Here is an 11779-nt window from a genome sequence, read left to right as displayed (position 1 = left end):
TGTGGGCACGAGGCCTTGTCTTTCTGTATACCCTGTGGGCAGCAGCATGGTGGTGGTGGGGCACTGCAAGAAAATATACTCAGTACACAGATTAGACATCCAGATGAAGTGACTTCCTAAAGACAGGCCTCTCCCATACCCCCAGCTCATAAGGTAATTATTTATGCTGAAGTTTCAGGATTCTCTGACCAGCGGAGCAGGAGGCTTGTTTTTCCCTGTGTCCCCATGCGGAGCCTCCTGTGCTGTGGCAGGCAGCACCCTATCACCACCACTCATGAAGAAAATGAGAGATTTTGGAAGCTGCACTAACTACACATCCCTTAATCTGATTCTGCTTGCCAGAATAGTAGCTTTTGAGCATATGCCAATAAAAGGAAACTTCTAGAAGTTTTATCTGTTGGAATGCTCATTTTCTCAAAGATCAAACACTGGCCTCTGCAAGACTTCTTAAACCATGCTGCCCTACACTAGAATGAAGGTTCATTCAACTTCCAATTTCTAGTACATATGGTGTATCTTGGCTGCTCCAGACCAGCATCCTTGTGAGTCTTGCAAATTTACTCATTTAATTATCTCTTGTCATGAAGTCAAGGCAGACCTAAATTCTTCCGAGGAAAAGCCCACATCCAGTGCCTCAGAGTGGGTTCTTAGGAGGTTACAGTAGTAATGATACAAGTAATTTAACACTGAAATGAGAGCAGAGTTCTAGCCTCATCTCAACAACTGGATTTCTGTGCAACCTCAGAATTGAGGTCTGCTCTGCTGACTTTGGTCCATCTATCAGCACAGTTATTACCCAGAATCCCTTGGAATATTGATACACGGATACATGTCAAGTGCTATCTGGGGATTAGAAAACTCAGGGGACCCTAGAAACTTAATTATGTCATTGCTCCCTTAAAAAATTGGAATATATGCTACAAAATCATAGTTTGATGTATTAGTGTAATTATTAATAGAATAGTTTTTTAAACTACTCTCATCTGGACAGGTCCTGTACTTTTTGTAGAGGAGAGGAATGCCTTTTATATTTGATGATACCACTGCTGATGGCATTCCACCACATGGGTAAGAGAAACTACACAGTGTCCCCTCCTTCCACTTCAGAACCAGGGGCCTTGGGCTAGTCAGGCAGTGAAAGACGGCGGAAGGAATACTCCTGTCATGTGCAGCTTCAGGTGTGACAGAAATCAAGAGACTGTGTAGAGTTTAGTAAAATGAGGAACCCAGATAACAAACAAAAAACAGGGTAAATTGTATTACTTCAATTAAAAAAAACAGGGTAAGAGGTCTGAATTGGTCACTAAAGCAAGAGGGAACGGTGGTAGTAAAATTAAGTGTCACCAGTGAAGAAAAGAGCCAGGTGTCAAGAACCAGGAACAAAAGGCCCAGAAAATAAGCCTTCTGGTGGTCTTGAGTGGCATCTGGAGCAGGAGGGGATGGGGGATGCCATTGTGAACCATGGTGCCAGCTGGGAGGGATGCCTGGAGTGGCCAGACCAGCCAGAGTCCGCTGTTCTGGAAAGCTGCTCTCAGCTAGTTGGGGGAATCCAGACAGGGGAAGTGACCTCAAAATTCCTTTCTGACCCACCCACATTACTTGTTCAAATTAAGTCCTAGGTTGTAGAGGCACTAACTTTTTGTTTCTGAAGGCAGGATGCCTTCTTAGCCTAGATATACTTCCTCAGGAAGGATGTGGGTAGCAAAAATATTTCCCCCTTCCATTTAATTTAAACTTTTTATTTTAGAATACCTCTAGGTTTACAGAAAAGTTGCAAAGATAGTACAGAGTTCTCACATACTTCTCACTGTGTCTCCTAGCGTTTACATATGTTATGGTACATTTGACACAATTAAGGAGCCAACACTGGTACCTTACTACTAACTAAACTCTATGCTTTACTGGATTTCAATAGTTTTTCCCTAATGTTCTTTTTCTGAACAGAATCTTACCCAGGGTACCTCATTACATTTTGTAGTGATGTCTCATGGCCTCCTCTAATCTGTGGCAGTTTCTTAGACTTTCCTTGGGTATGAAGGCATTGACAGTTTTGAAAAGGACCGAGCAGGTATTTCATAGAATGCCCCTCATTTTGGGTTTGTTGAGTGTTTTTCTCATGGTTAGCTTGGGTTTTGGGGGGAAGACCACAGAGGTGAAGGGCCATTCTCATCATATCCCATCAAAGACACACACTATCAACATGATTCACCATGATATTAACCTTGATCACCTTGCTGAAGTGTGTTTGCCAGGTTTCTTCTCTGTAGTCACTCCTCTCCCCTCCTTCCCACACTGTAGTTTTTGGAAGCACGTTGTTCAACACAGTTTGGCTCCATTTTTACCATTGCTGTTGGGATCCCATTTTCAACTCTGTGTTTGAAAGAGAAATTCCTTGGTCAAGGCCAGTGTCAGAGCCTCAAGTGAGCGCACACTATGTCCTGCAGCAACCCCACAGGGGCTGATGGGGCTCTGCCTTTTGTCGGGCTCCTCTTCCTGGCTCCAGCCCTTTGGGCCTGGCCATCAGGGGTTTATCATCCTGAACCCCACCCCTGCACTTGTTGAAGGAGAAGCTTCTCTCTCATTAGGTACAATAATTTCTTCCCAAAATCTAGTCAAGAAGTGGGGGTCTACTTGATCACTGGCTAGGAAAAGATTGAGAATATATTCCAGATAAATTACAAATGTAAATGTATTAGTAGGATATTTAAATAACCTTGGAGAGAGTGGAGACCTTAAGTCATACCGGAAACTGGAAACCAAGAAACTGTAAAAGAAAAAAGAGTATTTTGACTATTAGAAAATTAACGAAATTTTGATATCAACAGTACCATTTATAAAAGCAAATCATGGGAGGCGGGAGCCAAGATGGCGGCATGAGTAGAGCAGTGGAAATCTCCTCCCAAAACCACATATATCTATGAAAATATAAAAAAACAACTCTTCCTAGAATAAAGACCAGAGGACACAGGACAACATCCAGACCACATCCACACCTGCGAGAACCCAGTGCCTCATAAAGGGGCTAAGATACAAGCTCTGGCCCTGCGGGACCCGAGCGCCCCTCCCCCCAGCTCCCAGTGGGAGAAGAATAGGCAGAGCGGGAGGGAGACAGAGCCCAGGACTGCCGAACACCCAGCCCCAGCCATCCGGGCCAGAGCGCAGACACAGTGCATGCGTGGGGGCCCTGGATACTAGGGAAACAGGGCAGCAACAAGAGTGAGCGGGTACCGGAGGCCTAGCGCCGGAGGACATAAGAAAAGTGAGCGGCCATTTTTTTGTTTGTTTGTTTGTTTGTTTGTTTTGGCGAGCGCTTTTTGGAAGTCTTAAAGGGATAGGGACCCCAATACTAGGGAAACAGGACAGCAAGACCAGTAAGCAGATGCCTGAGGCTGGCGCCAGAGAATAAAGAAAAATAAGCGGCCATTTTTTATTTTTATTTTTATTTTTTTAATTAAAAAAATTTTTTTTTGTGTGTGTGTGTGCGTGGCCGTTGTTTTGTTTTGGCGGGTGCTTTTAGGCAGTCTAAAAGGGGCAGGGCAGGACACTTAATCCAGAGGTAGAGAATCCGGGAATCTCTAGGCACCCTAATCCTCTGGGCTGCAGGGAGCTCGGAGGCCCCTTATGGAGATAAATAGCCTCTAGGCCACTCCCCCTCCAACGCGACTCCACCATTTTGCGGAAGCAACCCGAGCCAGTCCACGCCCACAGCAACAGCGGAGATAAACTCCATAGCAGCCAGGAAGGAAGCAGAAGCCCTGTCTGTGTGCAGCTGCCCAGCACAGGCCACTAGAGGTCGCTGTTCTCCCAGGAGAGGAGGGCCACAAACCAACAAGAAGGGAAGTCCTTCCAGCCATCACGCGTCCCAGCTCTGCAAACTATTCCTATCACCATGAAAAGGCAAAGCTACAGGCAGACAAAGATCACAGAGACAACACCAGAGAAGGAGACAGACCTAACCAGTCTTCCTGACAAAGAATTCAAAATAAGAATCATAAACATGCTGACAGAGATGGAGAGAAATACACAAGAGATATGGGATGAAGTCCAGAGGGTGATCACAGATGCCAGGAAGGAGATTACAGAAATAAAACAAACTCTGGAAGGGTTTATAAGCAGAATGGATAGGATACAAGAGGCCATTGATGGAATTGAAACCAGAGAAAAGGAACACATAGAAGCTGACATAGAGAGAGATAAAAGGATCTACAGGAATGAAACAATATTAAGAGAAATGTGTGACCAATCCAAAAGGAACAATATCCATATAATAGGGGTACCAGAAGAAGAAGAGAGAGGAAAAGGGATTGAAAGTATCTTAGAAGAAATAATTGCTGAAAACTTCCCCAAACTGGGGGAGGAAATAATCGAACAGACCATGGAAATACACAGAACCCCCAACAGAAAGGATCCAAGGAGGACAACACCAAGACACATAATAATTAAAATGGCAAAGATCAAGGACAAGGAAAGAGTTTCAAAGGCAGCTAGAGAGAAAAAGGTCACCTATAAAGGGAAACCCATCAGGCTAACATCAGATTTCTCAACAGAAACCCTACAGGACAGAAGAGAATGGCATGATATATTTAATAAAATGAAACAGAAGGGCCTTGAACCAAGGATACTATATCCAGCACGACTATCATACAAATATGATGGTGGGATTAAACAATTCCCAGACAAACAAAAGCTGAGGGAATTTGCTTCCCACAAACCACCTCTACAGGACATCTTACAGGGACTGCGCTAGATGGGAGCACTCCTAGAAGGAGCACAGCACAAAACACCCAATATATGAAGAATAGAGGAGGAGGAATAAGAAGGGAGAGAAGAAAAGAATCTCCAGACAGTGTATATAACAGCTCAATAAGCAAGCTAAGTTAGGCAGTAAGATACTAAAGAGGCTAACCTTGAACCTTTGGTAACCACGAATTTAAAGCCTGCAATGGCAATAAGTACATATCTTTCAATAGTCACCCTAAATGTTAATGGGTGGAATGCACCAATCAAAAGACACAGAGTAACAGAATGGATAAAAAAGCAAGACCCATCTATATGCTGCTTACAAGAAACTCACCTCAAACCCAAAGACATGTACAGACTAAAAGTCAAGGGATGGAAAAACATATTTCAGGCAAACAACAGCGAGAAGAAAGCAGGGGTTCCAGTACTAATATCAGACAAAATAGACTTCAAAACAAAGAAAGTAACAAGAGATAAAGAAGGACACTACATAATGATAAAGGGCTCAGTCAAACAAGAGGATATAACCATTCTAAATATATATGCACCCAACACAGGAGCACCAGCATATGTGAAACAAATACTAACAGAACTAAAGGGGGAAATAGACTGCAATGCATTCATTCTAGGAGACTTCAACACACCATTCACCCCAAAGGATAGATCCACCGGGCAGAAAATAAGTAAGGACATGGAAGCACTGAAAAACACAGTAGAATAGATGGACCTAATAGACATCTATAGAACTCTACATCCAAAAGCAACAGAATATACATTCTTCTCAAGTGCACATGGAACATTCTCCAGAATAGACCACATACTAGGCCACAAAAAGAGCCTCAGAAAATTCCAAAAGATTGAAATCCTACCAACCAACTTTTCAGACCACAAAGGCATAAAACTAGAAATAAACTGTACAAAGGAAGCAAACAGGCTCACAAACACATGGAGGCTTAATAACACGCTCCTAAATAATCAATGGATCAATGACCAAATCAAAATGGAGATCCAGCAATATATGGAAACAAATGACAACAACAACACTAAGCCCCAACTTCTGTGGGACGCAGCAAAAGCAGTCTTAAGAGGAAAGTATATAGCAAACCAAGCATATTTAAAAAAGGAAGAACAATCCCAAATGAATGGACTAATGTGACAATTATTGAAATTGGGAAAAGAAGAACAAATGAGGCCTAAGGTCAGCAGAAGGAGGGACATAATAAAGATCAGAGAAGAAATAAATAAAATTGAGAAGAATAAAACAATAGCAAAAATCAATGAAACCAAGAGCTGGTTCTTTGAGAAAATAAACTAAATAGGTAAGCCTCTAGCCAGACTTATTAAGAGGAAAAGAGAGTCAACACAAATCAACAGTATCAGAAACGAGAAAGGAAAAATCACGACGGACCCCACAGAAATACAAAGAATTATTAGAGAATACTATGAAAACCTATATGCTAACAAGCTGGGAAACCTAGGAGAAATGGGAAACTTCCTAGAAAAATACAACCTTCCAAGACTGACCCAGAAAGAAACAGAAAATCTAAACAGACCAATTACCAGCAACAAAATAGAAGCAGTAATCAAAAAACTACTAAAGAACAAAACCCCCGGACCAGATGGATTTACCTTGAAATTTTATCAGACATAGAGGGAAGACATAATACCCATTCTCCTTAAAGTTTTCCAAAAAATAGAGGAGGAGGGGATACTCCCAAACTCATTCTATGAAGCTAACATCACCCTAATAACAAAACCAGGCAAAGACCCACCAAAAAAGAAAACTACAGACTAATATCCCTGATGAACGTAGATGCAAAAATACTCAACAAAATATTAGTAAACCGAAATCAAAAATACATCAAAAGGATCATACACCATGACCAAGTGGGATTCATCCCAGGGATGCAAGGATGGTACAACATTCGAAAGTCCATCAACATCATCCACCACATCAACAAAAAGAAAGACAAAAACCACATGATCATCTCCATAGATGCTGAAAAACCATTTGACAAAGTTCAACATCCATTCATGATAAAAACTCTCAGCAAAATGGGAATAGAGGGCAAGTACCTCAACATAATAAAGGCCATCTATGATAAACCCACAGCCAACATTATATTGAACAGCAAGAAGCTGAAAGCATTTCCTATGAGATCGGGAACTACACAGGGATGCCCACTCTCCCCACTGTTATTTAACATAGTACTGGAGGTCCTAGCCACGGCAATCAGACAAAACAAAGAAATACAAGGAATCCAGATTGGTAAAGAAGAAGTTAAACTGTCACTATTTGCAGACGACATGATACTGTACATAAAAAACCCTAAAGACTCCACCCCAAAACTACTAGAACTGATATCGGAATACAGCAAAGTTGCAGGATACAAAATCAACACACAGAAATCTGTGGCTTTCCTATATACTAACAATGAACCAACAGAAAGAGAAATCAGGAAAACAACTCCATTCACAATTGCATCAAAAAAAATAAAATACCTAGGAATAAACCTAACCAAAGAAGTGAAGACTTATACTCTGAAAACTACAAGTCACTCTTAAGAGAAATTAAAGGGGACACTAACAGATGGAAACTCATCCCATGCTCGTGGCTAGGAAGAATGAATATCATCAAAATGGCCATCCTGTCCAAAGCAATGTACAGATTTGATGCAATCCCTATGAAACTACCAGCAACATTCTTCAATGAACTGGAACAAATAATTCAAAAATTCATATGGAAACACCAAAAACCCCGAAAAGCCAAAGCTATCCTGAGAAAGAAGAATAAAGTAGGGGGGATCTCACTCCCCAACTTCAAGCTCTACTATAAAGCCATAGGAATCAAGACAATTTGGTACTGGCACAAGAACAGAGCCACAGACCAATGGAACAGACTAGAGAATCCAGACATTAACCCAAACATATATGGTCAATTAATATTTGATAAAGGAGCCATGGACATACAATGGCGAAATGACAGTTTCTTCAATAGATGGTGCTGGCAAAATTGGACAGCTACATGTAGGAGAATGAAACTGGACCATTGTCTAACCCCATATACAAAAGTAAACTCAAAATGGATCAAAGACCTGAATGTAAGTCACTAAACCATTAAACTCTTGGAAGAAAACATAGGCGAAAACCTCTTAGACATAAACATGAGTGACCTTTTCTTGAACATATCTCCCTGGGCAAGGAAAACAACAGCAAAAATGAACAAGTGGGACTATATTAAGCTGAAAAGCTTCTGTACAGCAAAAGACACCATCAATAGAACAAAAAGGAACCCTACAGTATGGGAGAATATATTTGAAAATGACAGATCCGAGAAAGGCTTGATGTCCAGCATATATAAGGAGCTCACACGCCTCAACAAACAAAAAACAAATAACCCAATTAAAAAATGGGCAGAGGAACTGAACAGACAGTTCTCCAAAAAAGAAATACAGATGGCCAACAGACACATAAAACGATGCTCCACATCGCTAATTATCAGAGAAATGCAAATTAAAACTACAATGAAGTATCACCTCACACCAGTAAGGATGGCTGCCATCCAAAAGACAAACAACAACAAATGTTGGCGAGGCTGTGGAGAAAGGGGAACCCTCCTACACTGCTGGTGGGAATGTAAATTAGTTCAACCATTGTGGAAAGCAGTATGGAGGTACATCAAAATGCTCAAAACAGACTTACCATTTGATCCAGGAATTGCACTCCTAGGAATTTACCCCAAGAATGCAGCAATCAAGTATGAGAAAGACCAATGCACCCCTATGTTTATCGCAGCACTATTTACAATAGCCAAGAATTGGAAGCAACCTAAATGTCCATCGATAGATGAATGGATAAAGAAGAGGTGGTACATATACACAATGGAATACTACTCAGCCACAAGAAAAGGGCAAATCCTACCATTTGCAGCAACATGGATGGAGCTGGAGGGTATTATGCTCAGTGAAACAAGCCAAGTGGAGAAAGAGAAATACCAAATGATTTCACTTATCTGTGGAATATAAGAACAAAGGAAAAACTGAAGGAACAAAACAGCAGCAGAATCACAGAACTCAAGAATGGACTAACAGGTACCAAAGGGAAAGGGACTGTGGAGGATGGGTGGGTAGGGAGCAATAAGGGGGGGGAGAAGAAGGGGGGTATTAAGATTAGCATGCATGGGAGGGTGGGAGAAAGGGGAGGGCTGTACAACACAGAGAAGGCAAGTAGTGATTCTACAACATTTTGCTATGCTGATGGACAGTGACTGTAAAGGGGTTTATAGAGGGGACCTGGTATAGGGGAGAGCCTAGTAAACATAATATTCGTCATGTAAGTGTAGATTAGTGATACCAAAAAAAAAAAAAAAAAGCAGTTCCTGTGCGGAGACCTCCAAGGAGTCCTACACAAGGGTATAAAGGGCATATAAAAGTGTAGGCAAAGGGTCTGTTTGTGTTTATACAGAGGATCAAAGCCTAATTGGGCTTCCCTGAAAATGAACTAAGATACGATATGAAAAAGAACTTCCAACATCAGCACTCTCTGGAAGACTCATGCCAGAAGATGATCATCAAAAAACCCCAACAAAGATCCACGCACTGCTACAGGTGTACATGCACTCATCCCACCAGTTCCTGGACTTGCCATGGGAATGAAGAAGGAGATATCTAAACTGGCCTGTGCATACAGTAAAACAACAAATTTGACTGGATCTATACTGTTGGAACTCAAACAAGAATTAGGAGAAGTGCAAATTGTAGCGCTCCAAAATCTTACAACCACAGACTATTTACTGTCAAAAGAACATAAGGGATGTGAACAGTCCCCAGGAATGGGTTGTTTTAATTTGTCTGATTTCTCTCATACTGTTCAAGCTCAGTTGGACAATATCCACCATATCATAGATAAGTTTTCACAAATGCCTAAGGTGCCTAACTGGTTTTCTTGGTTTCACTGGAGATGGATGGTAATTACAGGTATGCTTTGGTTATGTAACTGTACTCCTATTATGTTAATTTATGTGTGCAATTTAATTAGTAGTTTAAAACCTATACATGCTGAAGTTACTCTACAAGAAGATATGTCAAAGAAATAATCAATCTTCCCATGTTTTCTTCCGCCTGCTACTTCTATAGCTTTTCTTCTTCCTTCCTAGTTACAACCCTTAAATCGAATTCGTGCCTCATATCAAATTTGCTGAGTATCATATTTCTTCCAAGTGGTAAAGATACCTCAAGACAAATGCTGGGCATAGAACCCACAGGGCATAAATATGCAAAGAAGTAAAAAGCTAACCTTTTCAAACAATAAGGCTTCTCTCTCACTTACCAACTTTACATTTCCCTGTATGGCCCCGGAAGATGGCTGGTTAGCCAGAGACGGGTAAGATTCCTCAAGGGAGGAACAACCTAAGACAGGCACAGTCGCAGGGGGCCCATCAGTTGAGAAATTGGGGATCAACAGAGTTGAGGCTTAGAACCTCACCCCCCCTGTTCTGAGAGAAATCTTCTGCATACGTGGATGTTTATTGCCCTTGTCTAGCTTGGATTAACACATAGTCTACAGGCACACACCTGATCATCTATATTTGCTCTCTTACAACACTAAACTATGTTTCCTACCTTTATCTTGTATCTACCTACCACTTCAGCATTTTATTAAAAATAATAATAATAAAGAGAGAAATGTGGTATCCACATATAAATCAAGTACAAAAACCAAATGAGTATTCATATTTGAACTGACTGTTTATAGTTCATAATGCATGAGCAAAACCGAAGGTTTCTGTGATGGCTGCCCTTGTACTGTTCACCATGTAACTTATTCACTATGTAAGAATTTGTTCTCCATGTAAGAACTTGTTTGTTATGCCTCAGAAGATTGGAGACTGACGAAAATTAGGCTTGGGGTGGATTAATGATTGTGCATTGAGCATTGACTCCCCTATACAGAATTTTATTGTTGTTAACAACCATTTGATCAATAAATATGAGAGATGCCCTCACAAAAAAAAAAAAGGACAGAAAAAAAAAAAATCAAATGAGTATTCATATTTGAACTGACTGTTTATAGTTCATAATGCATTAACAAAACCAAAAGTTTCTGTGATGACTGCCCTTGTACTGTTCACCATGTAACTTATTCACTATGTAAGAATTTGTTCTTCATGTAAGAACTTGTTCGTTATGCTTCAGAAGATTGGAGACTGACGAAAATTAGGCTTGGGGTGGATTAATGATTGTGCATTGAGCATTGACTCCCCTATACAGAATTTTATTGTTGTTAACCACCATTTGATCAATAAATATGAGAGATGCCCTCACAAAAAAAAAAAAAAAATGTACACACTTCCAATTGTAAAATAAGTAGGTAACTGGGATGTAATGTATAGCATAAGGAATATAGTCAAAATATTGTAACAGCTTGGTATGGTGATAGCTGGTACCTAGAATTATCATGTATATAAATGTTGAATCACTGTGTTGTACACCTGAAACTAATGTAATGTAATACTGCGTGTCACCTACTCTTCAATTAAAAAATAATTATCTACAAAAAAAAAAAAAAAAAATGGAAATCATGACAGGCAATTTGTGGTGAGAGCTAAAGGGTACAAGACTTCTTCCTGGGGTGATAAAATATTTTAAAATTGTGGAGATAGTTGCACAGCTCTATGAAATCTATTAAGAACTACTGAATTGTATACTTTAAATGGATGATTTGATACGTTAATTAGCTTGATAGTGATAATCATTTCACAATGTACACAGATACCAGAACATTGCATTCTACACTGTAAATATATGCAATTTTTTATTTGTCAATTATACTTTAATAAAGCTGCGGGGAAAATAAATAAATAAATAGATGAGTTGTATGGTATGTGAATTAAATTTCAATAAAGCTGTCACTAAAAAAAAAAAAAGGATAACCTAGACAAAATTATTTAGAACCCAAATGACCAACTAGGCATTCATATCCTTAATATACATGGCCCCTACAAATTAATAAGGAACAATCCATCAAAAAATGGACAAAA

This window comes from Manis pentadactyla, chromosome 3, assembly GCF_030020395.1.
Source record: "Manis pentadactyla isolate mManPen7 chromosome 3, mManPen7.hap1, whole genome shotgun sequence".
Lineage (NCBI taxonomy): Eukaryota > Metazoa > Chordata > Mammalia > Pholidota > Manidae > Manis > Manis pentadactyla.
The sequence above is the reverse complement of the archived record's forward strand: the minus strand, read 5'-3'. Positions refer to the sequence as shown.